Source organism: Theropithecus gelada, chromosome 4 (genome assembly GCF_003255815.1).
Source record: "Theropithecus gelada isolate Dixy chromosome 4, Tgel_1.0, whole genome shotgun sequence".
Taxonomy (NCBI): Eukaryota; Metazoa; Chordata; class Mammalia; order Primates; family Cercopithecidae; genus Theropithecus; species Theropithecus gelada.
In genome coordinates this window covers 26,600,434-26,624,489 of record NC_037671.1, presented here as the reverse complement: position 1 = coordinate 26,624,489, position 24,056 = coordinate 26,600,434, and positions in this window count along the sequence as shown.

Sequence of the window (24,056 nt, the reverse complement as noted above, 5' to 3'; positions counted from 1 at the left end):
CCCAGTAAGATTGTAAATTATAAAGGGAATGAAACTCATTTTTGCAGAGGCTGATAATTGCTCACCTAAATCTGTTCTTCCCTTGATTCATGGTAATACATTGCTCACTATCCCCACAAGTCCATTCTTCTCTTCTTCTGTAGTGATAGAATTATAACTACAATACAGCTGTCCAGCCTGGGATATCCCTTGCCACTTTGTCACCATATCACCACATTTTTGGCAATTTGGATTACATGTGATGTTTTATACTTCAGACATGCTCATTTCTTTGCATGTCCTTTCCCATCCCCATGAACTAGAATCTGGACATGCCTGAGACTCAGTGCTTTGCAGGTGCAGAGAAACAAAATGGAAAGGACCTGGGTCCCTGACTGACTGCATGGAATGAAGCCACTGTCCACCTTTCTCCTTTGGCTATTCTGAGAAAAATAAGCTTCTGTCTTCTTTAGGATATTGAATTAATTTGAAGTTTGTTAGAGCAGCTGATGCTTTTTTTTTACTCAAAAAATTGAGTAACAGAATAATGCTACAAGCAACCTTAATATATGTTGTTACCTTAGGTGTTAGGCTGCAGGGGAAAAAAAGCACATTGTAGACTACAAGGCTGGTGATTCTTCTTGTGCTGTGGCAAAATATTTCATAAAACAATAACTTAAAAGCTAAGTACAATTGGCTCTAAAGAAAACATTTTACATCCTATTATTAGTGTATATCAATTCCTTGCTGATTATGTGAAGAAATTATAAAAATGATGAACTCAGGCAGTGATTAGCTGATTTGCAAGTAAAGGTCCAATAAAAGAGAGGGCATATAAAAACTGGAAGTCCCATAGTCTTGTACAAGCCAATGGTTTCTCTTACCATACAATGGCATAGGATTATTGCTATTCAGAACCTTTACCCAAGGCTACCTGTTATGCCAGCAAGGGACTGAGTTGTAACTTCCAGGCCAGGGATTCTTTATAATTCCTGCCCTTCCAGATTTGAAATGTTTCACTAGTGTGCTGTTTGTTCTATACTTCAATTTTCTGAATGAAGGTTTCTATTGAATTCTTTTTTTGTATTTTGTCCAAGACTGAGAAAATAATTCAGATAATATAAAATTTCAGCAGGATAAAGTAAACTGGGGGAGTTTTTATTATTTTTCCTGAGTGATACTGACAGTATTTTTTTATGAATGGGGAGAAGTTTGTATACACATTTAGTAGTAAAATGGGCAACCTGTGGTGGAGAATGCTATGTGTTGTCAAAAAAATATCCTTTTTTGAGCTGGGAGCAGTGGCTCACGGCTGCAATGCTAACACTTTGGGAGGCCAAGGCAGTGGATCACTTGAGCTCAAGGGTTCAAGACCGGCTTGGGAAACAAAGTGGGACTCCTGTCTCTACAAAATACAAAAATTAGCCAGGCGTGGTGGGGTGCACCTGTAGTCCCAGCTACTCGGGAGGCTGAAGTGGGAGAATCACGCTGAGCCCAGGAGGTCGAGGCTGCAGTGAGCCAAGATCATGCCACTGCACTCCAGCCTGAGGAATGGAGCAAGACCCTGTCTCAAATACATATGTAGTCCCCAGCTGGGTTAGTGTTATCCCAGCTGGGTACTACATATCCCAGCCCTCCCTATAGCTGTAGGTGGTAATGTGATTGCTCTTACCAATGGAACATGGGCACAATAATGGATGCCTCTTTTAGACCATTATTCCATGCTCATCCATTCATCTTTCACCACAGTCATCCATTCTTTGACCTTCTGGACACTGTCTATGCAGTTCTGATTCTTGATGTCTTATAACAACCTTATATACATGAGGCACTCTAAATCTCAGCGAAATTTTGTAAGGTCCATTCCACATAGACAGAGCAGGTAACATTTCTTCTCTATGGGCTATTACCACTCCTAGGACTCTATCCAGGAAAAATACTTAGGTGTCGTCTTTTCTCATTACCCAAAAACTATCTTAAAATATTTTGCCTCCCAAGGGCTCAGTGTAGGAAGCAGCAAAATATCAATTCTTTTCCTTGGGTAATCACCAACTCTATTTTCTTCCATTTTGAGTGTCCTATATCTTCTTAGCCCAATACATTTATTTTTAGTCTTGGGAGGGTATAGTGGAAGAAAAAAAAATATCTGATCCTCTATATTAGTCCTTCTTGTGCTGATGTAGAAGAATACCTGAGAGTAGGAAATGTATGAAGAAAAGAGGTTTATTTGGCTCATGGTTCTGCAGGCTGTACAGGAAGCATGGTGCCAGAATCTGTTTCTGTTGAAGGCTTCAGGAAGCTTCCACCCATAGTGGAAGGTGAAGGGGGAGCAGATGTGTCACATGAAGCAGAGAGGAAGCAGGAGAAAGAGGAGAGGAGATGCCAGGGCTCTTTTGAAAAACGAGTTCTTGCATGAACTAAGAGTGAGAACTCACACAACACCTGGAGTACAGCAATAAGCACTCATGGGGGATCTGCCCCCATGATCCAAACACTTCCCACTAGGTCCCACATCCAACATTAGAGGTCACATTTTAAGGAGAGATTTGGAGAAGACATTACATTCAAACCATATGGCCATTTTTGTCACCCCAAATATGTTTAAGTCATGAGTCTTCTTAATTATCTTATGAACAGAACCTTTTGAAATTCATGCAGGGAAAAATTCATTTTATTATTATTATTTTTGTATTTTCCTCTGTTCTGTAGTCATACATACCTTTCCTGATGTCTAAGTCCAGAAAAACTTTGCTATCAAAATAGAGGTAAGGGCCAAGAGAGAAAATAAATGCCAAATAAAATATCACATTGGTTAATATTTTTCATTTAATAGGGCAAATTACATGATACTTATTTGAGAATCTAAAATTGGTTCTAATTAAACCCATAATAATATAACAAGGAACGATTCCAATTTTACTTACACATTGCTTGATTTCAACCAGAGCAAAACATATGAGAATGTTATGGCAGATCATAATCCTCATATTAACTATCAGCTCTCTGGCATTCCATAGTAGAGCATTAGGAATCCTGTTTTCTGAAGAATTGATTGGTATCCTAGGAGAAACTGGCTTCAGCAATAGTCCTCAAAACCTAAGACCACAGGATAAAAACTATTCAAAATGTGGGAGAGAGGTAGGGAAGCTGGTAGGCAGAAGAGATTTGAAATGCTCAGGCCAGGTCCTGGACACTTGTTGTAACACTGACAAGTGTCCACCAATCCAGTCTCAGGTCGTTAAGAAGAGCTGTGAGGTCCTAGGGATTCTCCTTGGCAAGAGATGGGAAATGAAACTGTCTTTGTTATCATTGTGATTAATGTTTTTAGTTTTCTTCTCTCTGATTGGTGAAACGGAGAGGAGAAAGATTATAAGTTGTCAACTGCAAGCCTCTGAAGAAATAAATAGGTAGATCAGTACAATTCCTTTTTCTGGAATGTAGGGAGGAATCTGAAGGAGGCCTTGGCAGGAAATTTGAGTATCTTATAGGAAAAGGCAGTAGTGAATTTGACATGCTAAAGAAAGATACCATGTATCATGGATGTTGTTTCACACGATAGTGCAAGTGGTCAAGACCCCATGACACTGAAGGAAAGACAGGCTCAGCTGGCAGTGTGGAATTGAGTGCTATGATTTTTGGAAATGTTTCAATGACCAAAATGTAACTTCTCTGTCTGAGAGCTGACCAGAATGGGCATTCAATGAATTAACCACTTTGTGGAAGTGGCTCCCAAACATCACCAATGCCAACCTTTAAGGCCTCTTTTACATTATTTTCTATCAGACTTTTCTACACTTTTTGAAGTTGAGCAACTTCTTGAAAGCCTCTCCACCCTGATCACTGAGAGATCGTGCCTCCTTCTCTTTTAGTTTTTTAGCCCCTTTTGTCCTCCTAACTCTCCTTTTCTACCAGTTCCTTAAAATGTAGGGTTCCCCTTATATTCTGAATTCTGTTTTCTTAACTTCCAGTTTAGCAGTTTCCCCCTGGAAATGCCACCTACTCAGCTATCATGAATATATCGAAGATTCCCACTCAAATCTGTGAAGTTCTTTCAGGTTTCTGTAGGTAGAATAATTGCACCCTTTTTTGTGCTGTCAATTAAATTTCCCCCTAGCTCCGTGAAACCAGGGTAGCTTCTGTTCACTCATTCTTCTACAACTAGCCCCCAGCACAATGTCTGCCACATACTGGATATTTCAGTGTATATGGACAAATACATGCAAGAATGAATGAATGTTTGCCTACATTTATAGGTGTTATAAATTAGCTTTTAGTGCAGGCATTTTTAGTAGCAATTTAAAGCAACCCATGAGCCTCAGAACTGAAGGCATGCAACTTTTTAAACACACTTTTGAGTTCTTTTTACTTTAGCCCATCTTCTCCATCAAGTGGCTTTCTGTTCAATTTGTTAAAAAAATAAAAACAATAACATTAACAACAAGGAAAACTTGTTTTAAACTATGGTTACTGCAACAAATTCTAACACGGAACACATGTTTTAGTACAATCAAGAAAATGGCTAACTGCAAAAGCAGTTTTGTAAAAAGAGTAATCAAGCCAATAGCAATGTCTTTTAACATGTGAATTTTAAATATCCAATGTGTTTGTACGGTGGAGGAGATGTCATTAGTTCTATGTAAGCTTTTTGTTGTTGTTGTTGTTGTTCTTGTTGTTGTCCTGGTAGAAGATATATTTCTTACCTTATGTACTGACATATCACAAAGAAGTTACAACTAAAACTGATCTCCAAAGTGAAGGAGAATGATTGATTGAGACACAAGATACAAAATTTCAAGACAAATGCTGCCCTTTTGTTAACTTACATTGTGGTGGTAATTTGTTTACCTTCAATGAATAGACAAATAGCCCATTTATGTTAATACTAACATTTTGAAATATCATAAGATTATTACCATGTCATTCTCAAGTGTCACTTGTTGACTTTTTCCTAAGAATTATAGATATTTTCAGCCTAAAGGGAAATCAAGAGATCATCTTATCCAGTTCTCTGCTTTTAGACAGGTAAGGTATTAATATTCCCATCTTAGGAAGAAACCACTACCGAAGATGTGAGAAATTGAATGACTTGACCAAAGTTCACAGTTAGTTAGTGGTGGAATTTTAGATTTCACATTTTCCAAATTAGTGCTCCTGTTTCTATTCTCTGTTACTGATTTCTGCCTGCAGCATTTATGACACTGTATTAACCTTATAAAATGCTATCATATTATGGCATATTAAGAGGCACATTGTGGTGAGACTCAGGAAGGATACATTATAACCTTATAGGGCCAAAGAAAGGAGAAGCAACAGTAAGTTTTAGGCCCCACTTTTACACTATAAAGATTTCACACAATAAAACAGATGAAACTTTAATGAAAAAAAAATCATAACTGTGACCTTAAATGTTTATATTTGAAGAGTAAAATAGGGATAGCAGTAATGTCAGTAGGTTGAAAGAAAACTCTAATTCTTTATTTTGAACTTTTTTTTCTACTCAGAATGCTATGAATAAACAGCAGAATCCTATTGTTATTCTATTTGAGCTATGCTCATATGGAAAGAATGTAGTAACGAGAAAAATGCCCATTATGTGAATGTTTTTGTACTTGAAACACACTTCTGATATCTTAGAGTAAGATATTTGCAGAAAACATCAGTAAATTATTGTGATTGTGCAATAAACAATCATGCATGCCCTTGTCAGCTCTCCTTCTGAAACTGTCTCAGCTAAAAGCAGCCTTCTTCAGCCTTCTTCTGCCACTGAGAGATATATTAAATTAGAATTATAGGACTCTTCTCTTTGAATCTGTTATATCTGTCCTCCTCAGGTACTGACCTGTTTTGAAATCATTTTCTTTTCTCCTATTTCTCCATCACCACAACAATTCCTATTTCTCTTATTAAAAGTAAAACACAAACTTTAGACTAAATAAATTTCGCAGAGTTTATTTGAGCGAAGAACAATTCATGAATTGGGCAGCCCTCAGAAGCAGAGGAGGTTCAGAGATCTCCACCCAGCAGTAGTAGTATAAGCAGCCAGATTTTATAGGCCAAACATAGAAACCAAGTAGTACAATTCCTGTTTGGCTACAATTAGGTCTCTGCCTCATTTGAGCGTGGTGAGTACTTGCCTTTTTTGGGCATGGAGTGAGGAGTTAGCTGAAACTCAGCTATTTGTTATACTCCTTAATTAGGTTTTAGTTTGTTTACAGACCAAGTTAGGTTGAACTTCGTTATGTAGGAACTCAAAGTGCAGAGCCAGCCTCAGACAATCTTGCTTCCTTCTTCTTTAATTTAACACATTACAGTAGCTATCATCATGTAGTCCGTGATGGTCATCCCAGCAGCCATTCATGTCTGCCAGTTATGCCTCAGTTCTAGGTGTTGGCCACAGTCAGTTCCAGTCAATCAGAATGGTCCATTCTCCTGGTCACAGTGATTCACTCAGGGAAGGGCATATATTGAAACTTGGCCCAATAAGGGTGAATCTCATAACTTTGCTCATGGGAAGAACAGGGAAGACACGATGTCTTTCTTTGAGTGGTATGGGATGCAGATATGAGGTGCAGAATGGCTCTGGCCATTGTCTTATGATAAGGAAGGCATCTTAAGGATGCAGGTGACATGTGAACAGGGGGAAGATGTGAGAACCACACAGAAACAGTGAAGTAACCAACATACCCTTGAAGCTTTCTTTTCCTCTTCATATTTCAGTCACAAAGGCTAAAATCCAAGAGGAATTCAGAGGCAAGAGGCTAGTTTTCATTAGATATTCTTTCACTTAACTGAAAGTGTCTTAAGAATTATCAGAGTGAAGGAAAGGTGTCTTACAACACATATAATGTGAAATTCACGGAGCTGAGGGTGTCAGACCAAGGACAACGAGGAGCCCACCCTATCAGAGAAGAAACTGACAATTTTGTCTTGTGTCATCTTGTTAAGGGTGTGGGCACCAAATTATGAACTATTGATGCTATAACATGTAATTTCGTGATATGATTCGTTCAAATTATTTGCACCTTGGAGGTGACTTTTTAACTCCAAGGGAATGATTTTCTTATGCTGCAATTTGTGTAAGTTAGTTTTTGGAGTGTCCTATTTGCCTCTCAAAATATATAGACTACTCTGTGTGATACATGTTGAGTGAAAAAAAATACAATCTCACTGTTGATTTGGATAAAAATAATGCCATTCTTTAACATTTCAATAATTTTTCTTAATGCTCATCTGTACTATTGCTTTTTCTTAAGTGCCCAACTATATTAACACTTAATTTATAATTAAGGAACATCTAGCATGCTTTCAGTAGCATTTTGGATGCTCCCAAACCTCAAGTTTTTGTCAGCATTGTTTTGTTCTATCTTTTTACATTTTCTTTTGGTGGAGACTAAACACAACTGAGTTGCTACATAGGACACGGCCACACAGAATTTCAGTCTCAGCTGCAGAACTAAGGCAGATGGAAAGACACAGCATCTGCTACACATTCTGGGTAAACATTCTATAGCCTCTTAAGCAAATATAAATTCAAGGTGCCCTGTCCTTCTGCCCATACTTTTGGCTGGCCTCCAGGAGCCCTGGTGAACCATCTGTCCATTTACATTTGTACTGAATTGTCAAAGAAAATCATGGTGTTGCCTGATTTTTGCTTGTTTACAAATATGGTCCATACTGTGCACTGGGAAGAACCTGGGGCAGGGAATAGAGAATACTGGGTTCTGGTCATAGTTTTTTGTCTAACAGGCAATGTAATCTCAGAATATTTCACCTCTCTTGGTTCCTTTCCTTATCTGTATATCACAAGGTAGAACTAGATGTTCTCTGAGATACCATCCAAATTCTATGGAACATTTTTCTTTATGGCAAAATATCATCTCCCTTCCATACAACTTGGTAAAGAGCCTGATGGTCTGCTTTGACCAAATCCTTTAAGACCTGAGGAAATAAATTTGGACTTATGAGGAAGCCATGTGAACTAAATAAACAGTGGTCGTTACTTTGATGAAGCACCAGTCTAACAGATTCTCTCCTTGAGTACAGCTACATGTCCATCCATTCATCCATCCATCCATCCATCCATCCATCTGTCCATCCATCCATCTGTCCATCCATCCATCCAACACGTCTTGAGCTCTCACAGTGATAGCGACTATTGTATTTACTGAGAGAATAGGACAATGCCAGGAATGGGCAGAAATAACACAGAAAAGTTCATTTCTCTGTGCTGAAAAACAGAGTTCACCATCTTGTAAAGGGCCAGAAATAAATAAGCAATTAATTTACTAACTTCCTTTGTGGACTGGGGACCAAGGATTAGAAAGTGAAGGAGAGTAATGAGGCTAAATAAAAAGCTCAAAAGAAGGATACACTCTGGATATTAGAGAAAGCTTGTTCTCAGTTGCTTACCCTTTGCCACCAGAGTTAGAAAACTCTCTGAAATAAATGTATCCCATAATTGCCAGAGCCTAATAAGGAAGCATAGATGATTAAATATACTCTTTATAAATCGATTTCCTGGATCATGTGAGCTTGTTGAGTCCTGAAACTCTGTCTGTTTTGTACACAGCTGCACCCATTACAATTAGCAAAGAACCTAACATGCAGCAGACACTCAATAAATACTTGCTACAGAGGCTATTGGATGAATTAACTCAACTAATTCTAATTGGAGCAGTGTGATGTATTCTTTATCAATTATCAGGTAAAATATCTAATATGTCTATGTGTATGAAAGGAATTAGGCTGATTCATGGAAAACAGCAGAAATATTACAACTTCACTTTTATAGAATTAGGAAGGCAGTGACGAGTACATTCTTTTAAATAATTTTAATACTAAATATTAATGCTTAGAGAAGGTAGAAGTAAGAACTTTGTGTGATTATAGGGCTATTACTACACCATCTAACATGGAATTTACTAATTACTGATTATGATTACATTTATTAAAAAGCCACTGTTACCCTTCAAGAGTCCAGACCTGTTGAATAATCCCTCTCAGTGGATGGCATTCAGATCCAGGGTGGTCAATTTACAGCATAGGTTTAAGCAGCCTGAGAAACAAAGATGCAGCATTTCATCCTATGCTAGGCCTTGAAAATTGCAGCTACAGCCTCAGGCCAAGGGGTAGTGAGTGTGTGGCTCCCTCACTGTCCATCATTCCAGCAATAGGCCTTCTACGGTCACCCCGAGAGCAGCAGCAATAATGTCATCAAGACTGTGTAGCAACTGCCAACCCTCTCTTCTTTTTTTTTTTTCTTTTTTTCCCCAAACAAAGGAGACCAATATATATATTGGAGGTCCTTACATTTTATTTATATACAGTAAGACACATTTTGGATGCACCATTACTTTTATGTCATTTTTACTGAAGGGCCTTATTCTTTTAGTGAAAGAAATCACAGGCCTGAATGTTGTCAAGTGAAAATAATTTTAGCTTTTATAGGAGCCATAGGGTCGTTTGAAGCAGTGGGAATGTCTTAATGATTAAGGATAGATATTTTTCAGTGTATATGTGACTGATAGAATAGGGACTTGGTCAAATCTGTGTGGAATAGACTAGAGTCAAGCAATCAGAAGCTTTCAGAACATTCTGTGGCTTGAAGGGAAAAGCTTTCAAATCTTTTAAAATTGCTCTGTACTAAGGCATTTCAGAGCCCACTTCCCTTTCAGATTCAACCATTACAAAAATGGGAAGCATTGCAATCATTCCAAATGGGCACAGTGTACAGAAGATAAGAAGAGAATTAGGGGTATTAGAGCACTTTATATCGGTATATGCTCACTCTTTCACTCAGTTAATCTGCTAGCAATGATTCTAAAATGCTAAAATCACATGGTGTGAGCCAGGAATTTTGTGAGATCTCTGCAGAGGAAAAAAATTCTGAAGAAAATGGTTTGAGAAAGAAAAATTGAAGCTTGAAGAAATTAAAGTGCTAACATATCCCCTCTCCTCCTACTGGTCTAGACAATCCACTAGTGCCCCTCTGGATGAAGTCTGCTGTGGGCAGAGGCCATTAGGAGTTAACTCTCCGTCGTACCTACTGCTGTGTAAGTTGGTGCTTGGTAGAGTTGCTGACGAGAGCTTCGTCTTTCCTTTAGAGAATGGAATAGTCAAACAAATGAGGTAATAGGAGCTCAGCTTAGCACATGTCTCCAGCAGATACTACCAATTGCCCATCCAGAGCCTCATCATCTGACCAGACAGAGCTTGGATGCCCTCAGCCCTCTGGGTGAATGGAAAGAACTCAGGTTGGCTGGAGCACTTCAGTGGATACTGCCTGCCACAAAGGCACTAAAATCCTGTTTCCTTCAGCATGCCACAAAAATCAGATCATTTTTAGATTCGCATGACGTTAAACATGTTAGGAAGTACTCACCTTCCAGATCTCTGTTCTCCCCTTCTTCCTTATTTAAGATAATCTGAGTTTGTTTGGGGCAGAATGTGTACAACATACTCAATGAAAATATTTAATATGCTAGTTCCCTTATGGATAGGCATGTCCAGGTAGCATAGTTGTTGCCAGTATAAAGTGAGCAGAAGTTTACTAGATGGGCCTTCTAGAAAACAGAGTTCCCTGGACTGTTGGTTCTCAAAGTGTTGTCCCTTATTGGCAGCATCAACATACCCGATACCAACAATCGCTCTGCACTAAAGCATTTCAGGCCCCACCCACTTCCCTTGCAGATTTAACCATTACAACAGTGGAAAGCATTGAAATCATTCCAAACGGGCACAGGGAAACAGAAGGTAAGAGGAGAATTTGGCCTTTTAGAGCACCTTATATTGGTATGTTCTTGTAAGAAATGCAAATTCTTCATAAAGGGCTACTAAATAAAAAACTGGGAATGAGGCTCAGCCATCATTTCATTAGGAAGTGTTTAGATAATTTTGATGAATGAGCAATTGTGAGAATTAATGTCTTAAACCTAGAGTTACAGTTCCTAGACTTGACTGAGAAGTGGAGTCACCGGGGTGACTGATACTTGGGTACTAATGAAACCACCTTTGCAAAAGTTATAACTGAGACAATTATTAAAGTGAAAGCGATCTGACTCGATCTTGCTTCTAATCTCCAAACTGTCCTTGTTCATTCCTGGGAGTAGGCCGAACTAACTTGGGGAGGAAAGTAGTTTATAATTTAGCTTGGAAACAAAGACAATAACAGCTCTTTCCCCCCAAAAAAACTCCTTCCTGCCTGAGGACTAGACTGCCTTTGCAGGACTAACAAATTAGCCACAAGAATAGAAATTATGGTGTAGGAGTCAGGCAGCTGGAGATTACAAGATTCTAAACCTCTCCAAATTGCTCCTGGGGATAACATCGCTATTATAAAACCTAAGATCAGTGCTCGAGATATTTTGCAGACCCTGGACTCGATGGATCAGCCGGCACCACCCAAATCGATACACTGGCTCATCTGTTCTCATGGCCTCCGCCCAGGAACTGACTCAGCTCAAGAGTGCAACTTCGATTCCCCATGATTTCATCTCTGACCTGACCAACCAGCACTCACAACAATCTGGCCTTCTGTCCACCAAATTATCCTTAAAATCTCTAATCCCCAAATTCTCAGGGAGAATAATTTGAGTCTAATATTTAATAAGCCTGTGGTCTCCCATATATCTGGTTCCCTATGAATTACTCTTTATTGCAATTCTCCTGTCTTGATAAATTGGCTTTGTCCAGGCAATGGGCAAAAAGAACCCCTTGGGTAGTTACACTAGCCCACAAGTTCTTTTTGTATTGTCCTCGGAGGTGGGTTGTGCCCGCCCCAATCTCCTGGTTGAGATACCGCACTATGGTTATGCCAGATGTTTCCCTCTTGCTCCTCCGGAGGTTCTACAGAGTGTCAAGGTCAGCAGAGCCTAACCTCTTAGTGGCACGTTCTACTCTGCTCAGAGTTATTCAGTGATCAAGAAGACTAAAACTGAGTCTGCGTTTTTGTTTCTGTTCACTTATTAGTTGAAAGCGTCACTTTAAAAGTTAGCAACCAGGAGAGCTGTGCCAAGAATCTGTGTGTTTCTTCCTTACCCATTCTCTTCTCCTCACAGTTGTCCTAGAAAAGGATGAGAGGGTTAGATCTCAAAGGTCCTCAAGAATGTTTAAATATGGTAGCAGTGGTAATAGCCCTGTGGAGCAACCGAAGGAACATTGCTTTATGTTCTCTCCAGGATCCTCACATTGGAAGACAGAGTTTTTTACGTATGTTAAGTGGCACAATGCCACCTCCTATGGGCTTCATCTAGGGCCTCCAGCTAAGACTCCTGCTGGCTGTGCCCCAGTGTGAGGTATGCTAAGTAAGCAACTCAGTGGTTTAGACTTGGGGCACTGTGGTTTGCGGCTATCCAAGTTTACTTGTTTATTGGCCTCTAGGCTTTCCTAATTGTTGGAGAAGGGAGCCAAAATGGGCACAGATAGTTGAAACAACATTCTGAGCAGTGTTTAAAAATTGGGTTGTAGTGAATGAGCCAGACTGGGTGGAGCTGATGCATTTGGTAAAACACATGTTAGCCAACGGTGGTGGTTTTGTTTCATAGTGAGGGTGGACGTTCACAATGGCGAACCATGCTTGGACACAGTCAGCCTATGCAACTTGATCTGCAATTAGCAAGTAGCTGAACTGAAAAACAATTTAATTGGAGTTATTTTGATAAAAGCAACCTCACAGAAGTGACGCTCACTCTCCCCCTCAGCTGCAGAGAATTGTAGCAAATGAATGCTTAGTTAGGACAGCATTTCTCTAATTTAAATGACATACACACCAGTTTAAAAGGAAAAACAAAAGCTTTCAGTAGTCCTAGTAATAACATAAGATAGTTTTTTTTTTTTTTAAAAAAAGAAGTTACCTATAAACAAAGAAAAGTAGCTACTGGATATTAAAATTATCACCAATTTAGTATGATAAATCATATTTGCTGAAGAAAAAAAAATCTTGTTTCAATCACAAAATTATAATTTTTTTATTGATGTATGTGCCAGTATGGATCTGCTGTGAAATAGTTGCCAACATGAATATGCAAGAATTTTGTTAAGAGAAATGCCTGCGAGAAAAAAATGGGGAGGGAACCAGGGAGCCTGACAGAAGTCTGACTATTACCGGAAAGGGGTCCTGATCTAGGTTCTAAAAGAGGGTTCTTGGATCTCAAAAAATTCAAGGCGAGTCCACAGGGCAAAACAAAAGCAAGTTTATTAAGAAAGTAAAGTGGTGAAAGAATAGCTATTCCATAGACCGAGTAGAGTGTTCCCTAGAGCAGGGGGAAGAATGTGCCCACCCTAGCTACAATACTTGTTTGTATATAGGATAAAAAAAGATCATAGGGAGATGTGCTGTGTCAAAAAGGTTTGGGATAAAGGATTAATTTTCTTAATTACTATATTGTGCAGGAATCAATATTATATGCTTCTGTTCTCAAGATATCAGGATATCAGGACATTCCTAAGTCTGTGTCTGTTTAGTAAATGTTATCAATCTGTTCCCTTAACTTTAAAAATCTAGAAGTTAGGAACACCTAACTTTCTGGGAATGCAGCCCAGCAAGTCCCAGTCTCATTTTCCAAGCCCTCACTCAAGATGGAGTCGCTCTGGTTCTGACATGATCACTTATGAAGGAAGGAAAGGAGGTTGACTGGAGTGTCTTAGACTGCTGGGCTGCCTACAGAAGATTCATCAAGGCCACTGGGGAGTCATTCAGCTAAAGCTGTCCATTATAGGAGTTCCAGTGTCTCCGGGACACCTACTCTAGTGTTCCTGTTGTGTTTTCATTGTATACTCTGGCATTTAGCAGCAGAACATATCTGAGTCACATGGCACCAAAGTATGTTAGCAGTACTGAATCCCTATGGATTTGCAGCAACTTTAGTCCTTGCCTCCTCAGAAGAAAGAATTTGACCAAGGGGCGTAAGGCAGAGTGAGAGACCGAGACAAGTTTGAGAGCAGGAGCTAAAGCTTATTAAAAATTTTAGGACAGGAATGAAAGAAAGCAAAGTTCACTTGGAAGAGGGGCCAAATGGGCGACTGGAGAGATCAAGTACACAGTTTGACCTTTGACGTAGGGTTTCATATGTTGACATCCTTCCTGGGTCTTGCATCCCTTCTCCCCTGAGTCTTCTCTTGGGGTGGGCTGTCTTCATGCACTTTGACCTGCCAGCACTTGGGAGGGGCTGGGGCTGCAGGCACAACATGTTTACTGAAGTTGTATGCATGCTCACTTGAGGCATTCTTCCCTTATTAGTTGAGTGTTCCTGTAAGGTCACATACCAGTTAAACTCCGTTTGCTTCTTAGTGCACATGCATGAGCCCACTCACCCAACTCCTCAGATCTTATCCGGAAGTGGCTAATCACCAGCTTCAGGTGATTTCTATCTACTGGGAGACGGCCCTTCCACAGCACCAGCTGTGACCAATGATTATTTTAGAGGGACAGGTTAACAACCGCCTGACGGTTGCATGATAGTCGTCTGACATTCCTGGTGGGGGCGTTGACGAGCTGTCCTGCCCTGCTCATCTCTGCCTGACTACCTATTATAACATTTCTAGTAATAGATCATTACAAGTTAGCACATAGATGGTATGCATTCAAGTTGAAATAGTACTACTAACATCTTTTGAGATGCAGATGTGTATAGAACCCCATAATATTCCATGATTCAGTTTTTCCACCACTTGTATATATTGTGAAATATTACTGGTAACACTTCCCAAGGTCATTGGAACTTCACTTGCCACAATTTCATCATTTTCATTTTATGTCTGTCTCTGTTCCTTTCTTAGTTGCCAGAAACATTTAAAATGCATAATATTTACTTTATGCTGTTTTTGCTATTGCAAATCTAATTTTTAAAAAGTCATTTGTTAAACTACAGTGTTATTCCTCCAAAAACATTTTTTAGTTTTGAATGACTAGTGCAATAAAAGGGTGGGAGGTGATTTTACAACTGGAAAAATATCTCAACATGAATAAAAGGCTGCCTTTGTAAAACTGTCATTCTGATAATAGAACAGAGCAGCTTAATGATAGCCAGTTACACTTCCTGAAATAAGAAAAGTTAAATATCATTGTGTTACTAGATTATTTGTTACAAATATGAGTATAAATATAAATGCAGTGGCAACACTGCATCCACGTGGTGGTGTAGGGTGTTGGGTGGCTGCCCAGATAACCTACATCAATAATTCTCAATCCCAGCTATGTAATATCATCAAGGCACTCCTAAAATATGTATCAGTGCCTGAACGTTACCCTTCAGAGATTCTTATCCAATTGATCTCCAGTGCAGCAGAGTACTCATATATTTTAAACTCACAGTTTTTTAATGAAAGACTTACGAGTTTTTTGGTTATCTTAAAAATGAGAAAATAATTAGCATAGAGATCTCGTTGATCTTCGAAAATATGATTGTGGATAGTAGAGTCACTTTGAAGACAGTTCAGTAGTTTCTTATAAAAATAAACATACTTTGACCATATGATTTAGTGATTATACTTTTTGGGTTTTACTCAAATGAATGAAAAACTCATATCCACACAAAAACCTGCAAAAAGATGTTTACAGCAGTGCTATTCGTAATTGCCAAACTTGGAAGCAACCAAGATGTCCTTCAGTAGGGGAGTGAATAAACTGTGGCACATCCAGAGAATGGAATATATTCTTCAGCACTATAAAGAAATGATCAATCACGCCATGAAATGACAAGGAGGAAACTTAAATGCATATTACTAAGTGAAAGAAGCCAAGCTTAAAAGGCTGCATACAATATTATTTTGACTGTATTACATTTTGGAAAAGACAAAACTGTATATTACGAGGATTAGTGGTTACCAGTGGTTGGGGAAGGGTAGGATAAATAGAGTATGAGGAATAATGACATATATCCACCGTGGCAGTGTTGTACACTGGAACTTCTCTATACGACACTGCCATGGTGGATACATGTCATTATACATTTGTCAAAACCCATACAATGTCCAACAACAAGGGTGGACTCTAATGTAAACTATGGTTTTGGGTGATAATGATGTGTCAATGTAGGTTCATTGATTGTAAAAGATGTACCATTTTGGTGAGCAGTGTTGCTAGTAGGGGAGGTGGTGTGATTGTAGGAACAGGAGATACATGGGCATTCTCTGTATCTTCCACTCAATTTTGCTGTGATCCAAAACTTGTTCTAAAACATAAAGTTTATCAATTAAAAAATATGACCATGGGTCTAATAATCGACGATTTAGGTTTGGTTTTATTTGGGAATTAGAATTGGTTGTACATACTCTTATTTCTCTTTCCTTACATTTACCATCTCATCGATTTTATTTTAAAAATATCAATTATTTTTATAATATTGTAACTTTGAGGCCGTTCTCTGTAAATAAAACTCCATAATGATGCAGTAGGAGTATTGTATTTGAATTTATTTGAACACAGTTGCAGAATGCTTCCCAGGCCAAAGGAGGCTCAGGGCTTCATTGATGTTGGCAATTGGTCAACATCAATGAATCAATTGGTATATTGGTAAACAATCTCCAGTAGTTATATCAATAGAATTTCTGTAACAGAAAAATTTTGGTAGCAGAGGACTATATGGACATTTCCGATGAGGAAGCTGGAAAATTTATAATGATGAAAGCTTGTAAATTTTTTTGAAAAACTGGGTGCTGGAATACCTTTGTTGTATTTGTAGCTACTGGGCGAATAGACAATTTCCTGAAATTTACTAGAACAACTAAAAATAAAACTTTTATAATAGTAAGGGAGTGAGGTATTTTCTTTTATTTAAGTAGATTTGCAATAAAATATTAAGTCTCAAAGAATAGCTTGATGTTATTTAAAAGTCTTAAGCTTGGGACTCTTACAGACCTGATGCTAATTCTGGCTTTAGCTCTTACTAACCATAGTCCAGGAAGGAGATTAACTTCTCTTGACCTCAGGTCTTCAAATTGCAACATGGGAATAATTATAACTCATAGTTTTTTCCTGAGACTTAGGCAAGATAATGTATGTAAATTACCTGGCAATTGGAGCATACTTGTGGTCAAATTAATTGTGAGTTATTATTATTATTGACAAAAATACGTATATAATTACAATGACTCTTGTCCCTTTTCCAATCAAGGGATGATTCCCATGGTTTTCATTTATTTGTTTTGGTTCATGGAAAATCTGGGTATTCTAATAAATCAAGATCCAGAAACAGGGACATACGCCCAGGCTCAAAATTATGTATAAAATACCCCAAATTTCAGGAGCACTCAAAAATCTGTGTATAATCTCCTTAGTTTTAGGGCTATTTTAGAGTTTGTTCTGAAGACGGTCTCATAGAAATAGGAACTGTGGGTTTAGGAATGGTGAAGTGTGATTCTGTATTAGAGAACTCAAGGGACATCTGAGAACACACATCACTAAAACTGTAAGTATGCTGCTGCCAGTTTCTCTGGTATCGTGGCCTCCACCTTCCCCGACCTCTGGTTCCTATGGATCTGCCTTCTGTTTCTCAATCTCTCTGATTTTGATTTTTATTCATCCAGATTCACTGTACCTGACTAATCTCCCTTGAACAAAATAAATATCATATCCTGAGGCTCATTGTCAGGTTTCCTCTCTTTTGCAAGACTTCTGGCACAAAAATGACTGGTCAAGATGGTCATTCTAATTTCCTTCCCATGGAATCTAATGTGTCGCAGTAGAGATCCTTCAACTCCACTTATTCATTCAGCTGATGTGATATATTAGAAGCTCAAACAGAAAAGTGGATTCTAGGAGGCCTATACCTTCTGCCATCAGCAACACATTTCATGATTCCATGAAAGATGACTGTGAATCCCTGTAAGCCTCAAAGCTGATGAAGGCAGGAGCTCCCATACCATGCCTCTTCCATTAGATTTTTTATGCTAGAGCTTCCTTCTCTATTATTTTTTTTTAAGAGAAGAGGTCTCCCTTTGTCCTTCAGGCTGGAGTACAGTGATGCAATCATAGCTTACTTCAATATTGAACTTCTGGGCCTAAGAAGCCCTCCCACCACAGCCTTCCAAAGTGCTAGAATTACAGGTTGAGCTGCCTTGACTGGCCCTCCTTCTGTTTTTTAATTACTCTGTTTTCTTTTCTGGTTGCAATGCAAAAAAAAAAAAAAGGAGAGAGAAAGAGAGAAAAGTATGTTATTATTTATCCTTAATCTTTCCCTTCTCCAGATTATAATAACTACTCAGTATTTCATGACCTTGATGCTTTTAAAGAGTACTAGTAAGTTATTTTTTCAAATGTTCCTCAGTTTTGATTAGGCTGTTGTTCTCTTGTAATTGGATAGAAGGTAGGCATTTTTGTCAAGAATGCCAAATTAAAAAAAAAAATGGTATTGTGTCTGATATGGTTTGGCTGTGTCTCCACCCAAATCTCATCTTGAATTGTAATCCCCATAATCCCCACATGTCTAGGGAGATACCTGGTAGGAGGTGATTGGATCCTGAGGGTGGTTTCCCCCATGCTGTTCTTGTGAGAGTGAATGATTTCTCATGAGATCTGATGGTTTTATAAGGGGTTCTTCTCCCTTTGCTCCTTACTCTTTTCTCTCCTGCTGTCATGTGAAGAAGGTCATTGCTTCCCCTTCTCTTTCCACCATGATTGTAAGTTCCCCGTGGCCTCCCCACCCATGTGGAACGGTGAATAAATTAAACCTCTTTTCATTATAAATTATACAGTCTCTGGCAGATTTTTATAGCAGTGTTAAAGTGGACTGATACAGTAAACTGGTACTGTAGAGAGTGAGGTATTGGATAAAAAGTCCGCAAAATGTGGAAGTGACTTTGGAATTGGGTAGCAGGCAGAGGTTAGAACAGCTTGGAGGGCTCAGAAGAAGACAGGAAGATGTGAGAAAGTTTAGGACTTCCTATAGACTTGTCCAATGACTTTAACCAAAATGCTGATAGTGGTATGGTCAATGAAGTCCAGGCTGAAGTGGTCTTAAATGGAGATGAGGAACTTATTGGGAACTGGAGCAAAGGTCACATTTGCTATGCTTTAGCAAAGAGACGGGTGGCATTTTGTCCCTGCTCTAGAGATCTGTGGAACTTTGAACTTCAGAGAGATTACCTGAAATTGGAATTTATGTTTGAAAAGGAAGAAGAACATAAAGGTTTGGAGAATGTTCAGCCTGACAATATAGTAGAAAAGAGAAACCCATTTTCTGGGGAAAAATTCAAGCCAACTGCAGAAATTTGCACAAGTAATGAGGAGCCAAATGTTAATTCCCAAGAGAATAGGGAAAATGTCTCCAGGACATGTTAGAGGTCTTCATGACAGCCTCTCCCATCACAGGCCCAGAGGCCTAGGAGGAAAAATTGGTTTTGTGGGCTGGGTCCCCTGGCCTTGCTACTTTGTGTAGTCTCTGGACTTGGTGCCCTTTATCCTAACTGTGGCAAAAGGGGCCAAGATATAGCTCAGGCCATTTCTTCAGAGGGTGCAAGCCCCAAACCTTGGTGGCTTTCACATAGTGTTGGGCCTGCAGATGAACAGAAGTCAAGAATTGAGGTTTGGGAACATCTATCTAGATTTCAGAGGATGTATGGAAATACCTGGATGTCCAGGAAGAAGTTTGCTGCAGGGGCAGAGCCCTCATAGAGAACCTCTGCTAGGGCAGTGCAGAAGGGAAATGTGGGGTTGGAGCCCCAACACAGAGTCCCCACTGGGACACTGCCTAGTGGAGCTGTGAGAAAAGGGCCACCATCCTACAGACCCCAGAATGGTAGATCCACCTACGGCTTGCACCATGTGCCTATAAAAACCACAGATACAAAATGTTAACCCATAAAAGCAGCCAGGAGAGAGGCTGTACCCTGCAAAGCCACAAGGCAGAGCTCCCCATGACCATGGGAGCCCACCTCTTGCATCAGCGTTACCTAGATATGAGACATGGAGTCAAAGAAGATTATTTAGAAGCTTTAAGATTTAATGGCTGCCCAGCTGGATTTCTGACTTGCATGGGGCCTGTAGCCTTTTTGTTCTGGCTAATTTCTCCCATTTGGAATGGGTGTATTTACCCAATGCCTGTGCCCGCATTGTATCTTGGAAGTAACTAACTTGTTTTTGATTTTACAGGCTCCTAGATAGAGGGATTTGCCTTGTCTCAGATGAGACTTTGGACGTGGACTTTTGGGTTGGTGTTGGAATTAGTTAAGAATCTGTGGGACTGTTGTAAAGGCACGATTGTGTTTTGAAATGTGAAGACATGAGATTTGGGAGGTGCTGGGGTGCAATGATATGGTTTAACTGTGTCCCCACCCAAATCTCATTTTGAATTGTAATCCCCAAGATCCCCACATGTCCAGGGAGACACCGGGTGGGAGGCAATTGTATCATGGGGGCAGTTTCCCCTTGCTGTTCTTGTGATAGTGAGTGAGTTCTCATGAGATCTGATGGTTTTATAAAGGGCTCTTCCTCCTTTGCTCCTCACTCTTCTCTTTCCTGCCACCATGTAAAGAAGGTATTTGCTTCCCCTTCCCCTTCTGCCATGATCATGAGTTTCCTGAGGGCCCTCCAGCCATATGGAACTGTGAGTCAGTTAAATGTCTTTTCTTCATAAATTACCCAGTCTCAGGCAGTTCTTTATAGCAGTGTGAAAACAAACTGATAGAGTGTCCTTATCAGTGCATTATATCAGGGGGTACATGATGTTGACATATCTTGATGATGTTTATAACCAAATACAATATGGCATAATGGAACAGTAAAATAACATTTGTGGAAAAGTTGGTAGAAATTGAATAAGGTTTGTACTTTAGTTAATAATGTATCAATGTTAATTTATTTTTATTGATAATTATATTATGGTTATGTAAAAGGTTAACATTAAGTGAAGCAGCTTGAGGGATATAAAGAATCTCCTTTCATTATTTTTGGAACTTTTCTATAAATCTAAAATTATTTCAAAATAAAAAGTTTTTTTTTATAATGCAAAATATGAACAAAGTGTACAGGGAAGATGATATGAGGGCCTGGTAATCTGTTAGTGAATAATAAATTTCTATTCAACTAAACATGGGTTGAAATTACTTTACATACAAGCTTAGCATACTTTGCAATGTCAATAGATGAAAGTTGGCCACATGGAATATAGAAATACAACATTCGATCTATCTAGTTATAATACTTAAAAATAGTTTGAAGGATAACTGAACGTACTCCTTTCCCATCTCTTCCAAAACTAAAAATTACAGTACAGTTTTTTCAGGTTTGCTAATATATACTGTGGGATTACTTGTTCAGAGTTCAATGCTGTGACAGTTTCAAAATCTATATGGCTATCCTTCATGTTAACTGAAATGTAATTTTAAACATTACATTCTCCTTCCTCAAATCCTCTTAGAGTTTTTCTCCTGTAATATAACTCTGGACCAATTCAATTACATCTCAAATCAGAAGAGGTTCAAACAAATAGTATAAGAGTAAATCACTTTTCTTTAAGGCAGCTGGAGTTTATTAAGTTGAAAGATTCCAAAGGCTTTCCTCAGAATGTTTTTAGAAATTTGCATTTGAAAATAATGTAGGAAAAAATGAATATTATTCATTTCAAAATGTGTTGCTATTGATATTAAAACAAATGTTAAAAATAGACCAAGAATCTTGTTTTATCATTTGTGGGTTGCTTGTGGCTTTAAAAAAATTGGTGCTATTACTAAGCTTGTGTTGCGGCTTTTTATATATGAACGGTTTGAATCAAAGCAGCTGTTTTTGCTAGGACAATAAGCCAATTTTGCTAGAAATTTTGAGGACACAATTTAAATGGAAAATCCACCCAAGAAGTTGTAGGAGGGCTATCTAGGCTATATTAAATAGGTCTCACAGTACCCACTTTTTCCCTGTACCTTCAATAAATGCCAATTATGGATAGATAGGATCAGCATATGTGTATTCAAAATATAGTCTTGTCCATGTGGGTGACTACGTTTGGAAAGCCTTACATGAAACCCAGGGTTTTGTCTTATGTTTTGCTTCTTTTGTTTTCTCATAGGAATACGTGATTTCTCTGTTTTTCAACCCACACTTCAATTATTTTCCAAGTTTTATAGAGTATATAATTTTGTTATCTCTAGAATTGCTTCTCTTCTTCATCTGTCACTGACTCAGATACAGCCCTCATCATTCATTAATTCATTCAAAAGGATAGACTGCCAATTGTTATTAGAAATTTTCTAGAGGGATTCTTTATAAAATGGAAGATTGTTCATACCTCTCTCCTGATAGTATCTTCCAATGAGTCTCTAACTTTTAGGAGAAAGCCCCACTCTAATATAGAGTAGATAAAGCCCATCATAGCTTGGTGTTGCTATTGCACCCTCTCCCTCACTGTGGTCTAAAACATATCGAATTACTTGTGTCATCTCAAACTTATCACACCTCTGCACATGTCCATCCCCTGTATTAAATTCCTCATCATAAACTCTAGTTGCCTTTTGTACGTACTACAAAAGTCAGCTTATGGGCTAACCTCTCTGAGAAGTACCACCGAGTAAACACTTGTAAAATAGAGGAAGCGATTAAAAGCAGACATAAAGTAATAAATGAATTCCTGGTTATGTTTCTAATTTGGTCTAGATGGTTTCCCAGAGACTTTGATGCTCAGGGATCAAAAATGTCCAGAGCAAGAATGGTACCCATATAGTCTGCTGAAACTCCTGGTACAAATCAGTGATTTGGTCTGTTTCAGAATGCCAAGAGACTGGGGTGTGTGTGTGTGTGTGTGTGTGTGTGTGTGTGTATGTTTGTTTGTTTATTTTTCTCTTTGAAGTAGGGAAGATGATGGTCATTCTCAAACTCAAGCAAGTTCCTGAGAACGGCTCATATTGAACCTGCTCCGAGGTAATCTGGAATCCTTGTTTAATCAAGAATCTATTTTCAGTCCGTACCATGCTAATATAATATCTTCACTAAGTAGAGAAAAAAAAAAAAAAAAAACCACACAGAGGAGATGACATAGAAAAGTCAAGGATCTTTGGATTCTACAAGAGCTTCCTTCTAAAAAATTGCTATTCCAGAGATCCAAATGCACCTTGAGAGCCAAGGAAGTCTAGCATGGGACTCTCATTACAGAGCCCTCTTCCATTATCCCATTCCAGGTTTGAGTGAAGGCCGCTGGTGACTTCTCTTAGGCCTGCCCCATAATTGGCCCATGGTTGCTCTGAAAAGCAACCAGTTCTCAGTAAGGTAGGTCATATACCTTCTTACTTACCTGAATGAATTGCTGTCAAACAATGTTAATATCATCTTTATTAAATTTATTCTTGTACAAAGGCTCTCTTTTTTAAGAAAATGGTAACCCCCACCCAAAATTACCATAACTTAAAAGTATTAGGCCGGGCACGGTGGCTCATGCTTGTAATCCCAGCACTTTGGGAGGCCAAGGTGGGCAGATCACGAGGTCAGGAGATCGAGACCATCCTGGCTAACACGGTGAAACCCTGTCTCTACCGAAAATACAAAAAATTAGCCGGGCGTAGTGGTGGGAGCCTGTAGTCCCAGCTACTCGGGAGGCTGAGGCAGGAGAATGGCGTGAACCCGGGAGGTGGAGCTTGCAGTGAGCGGAGATCGCGCCACTGCACTCTAACCTGGGCGACAGAGCGAGACTCCATCTCAAACAAAAAAAAGTGTTATAGCTCCTAGGAAGCCCATTATGTGCTCAGGAAATGACACCCAGTGGCTGCACCCTAACACTTCCTTACTGTGAATTGATTGCTGCTTATGCAGCAGTGGAGCCCCAAGTATACTTATGTTTTCATTGTTTACATATATTTTCAATCTTTGCTCTTAATCTCTAAATATCTTTAAGGAAATATCTATCTTTGAATCATTTTATTCCCCATAGCACCTTGCATGATATTTTACAAATAGAGATAAATAAATATGGGTTAAGGTACTGAAAGAATAAAGTAAAATTCATATTTTTGACTTTGGGGAATGCAATATGACTTCCTTTGCTTTCTTTCTCTAGTAAAACTGCCTCCACTCCATGGCGGTTTCATTGTTCTATTAACTTTGAGTAAAATCTAGTCTTCTTATTTGTCATAGCCATAAACTATACCAAAATAATGAA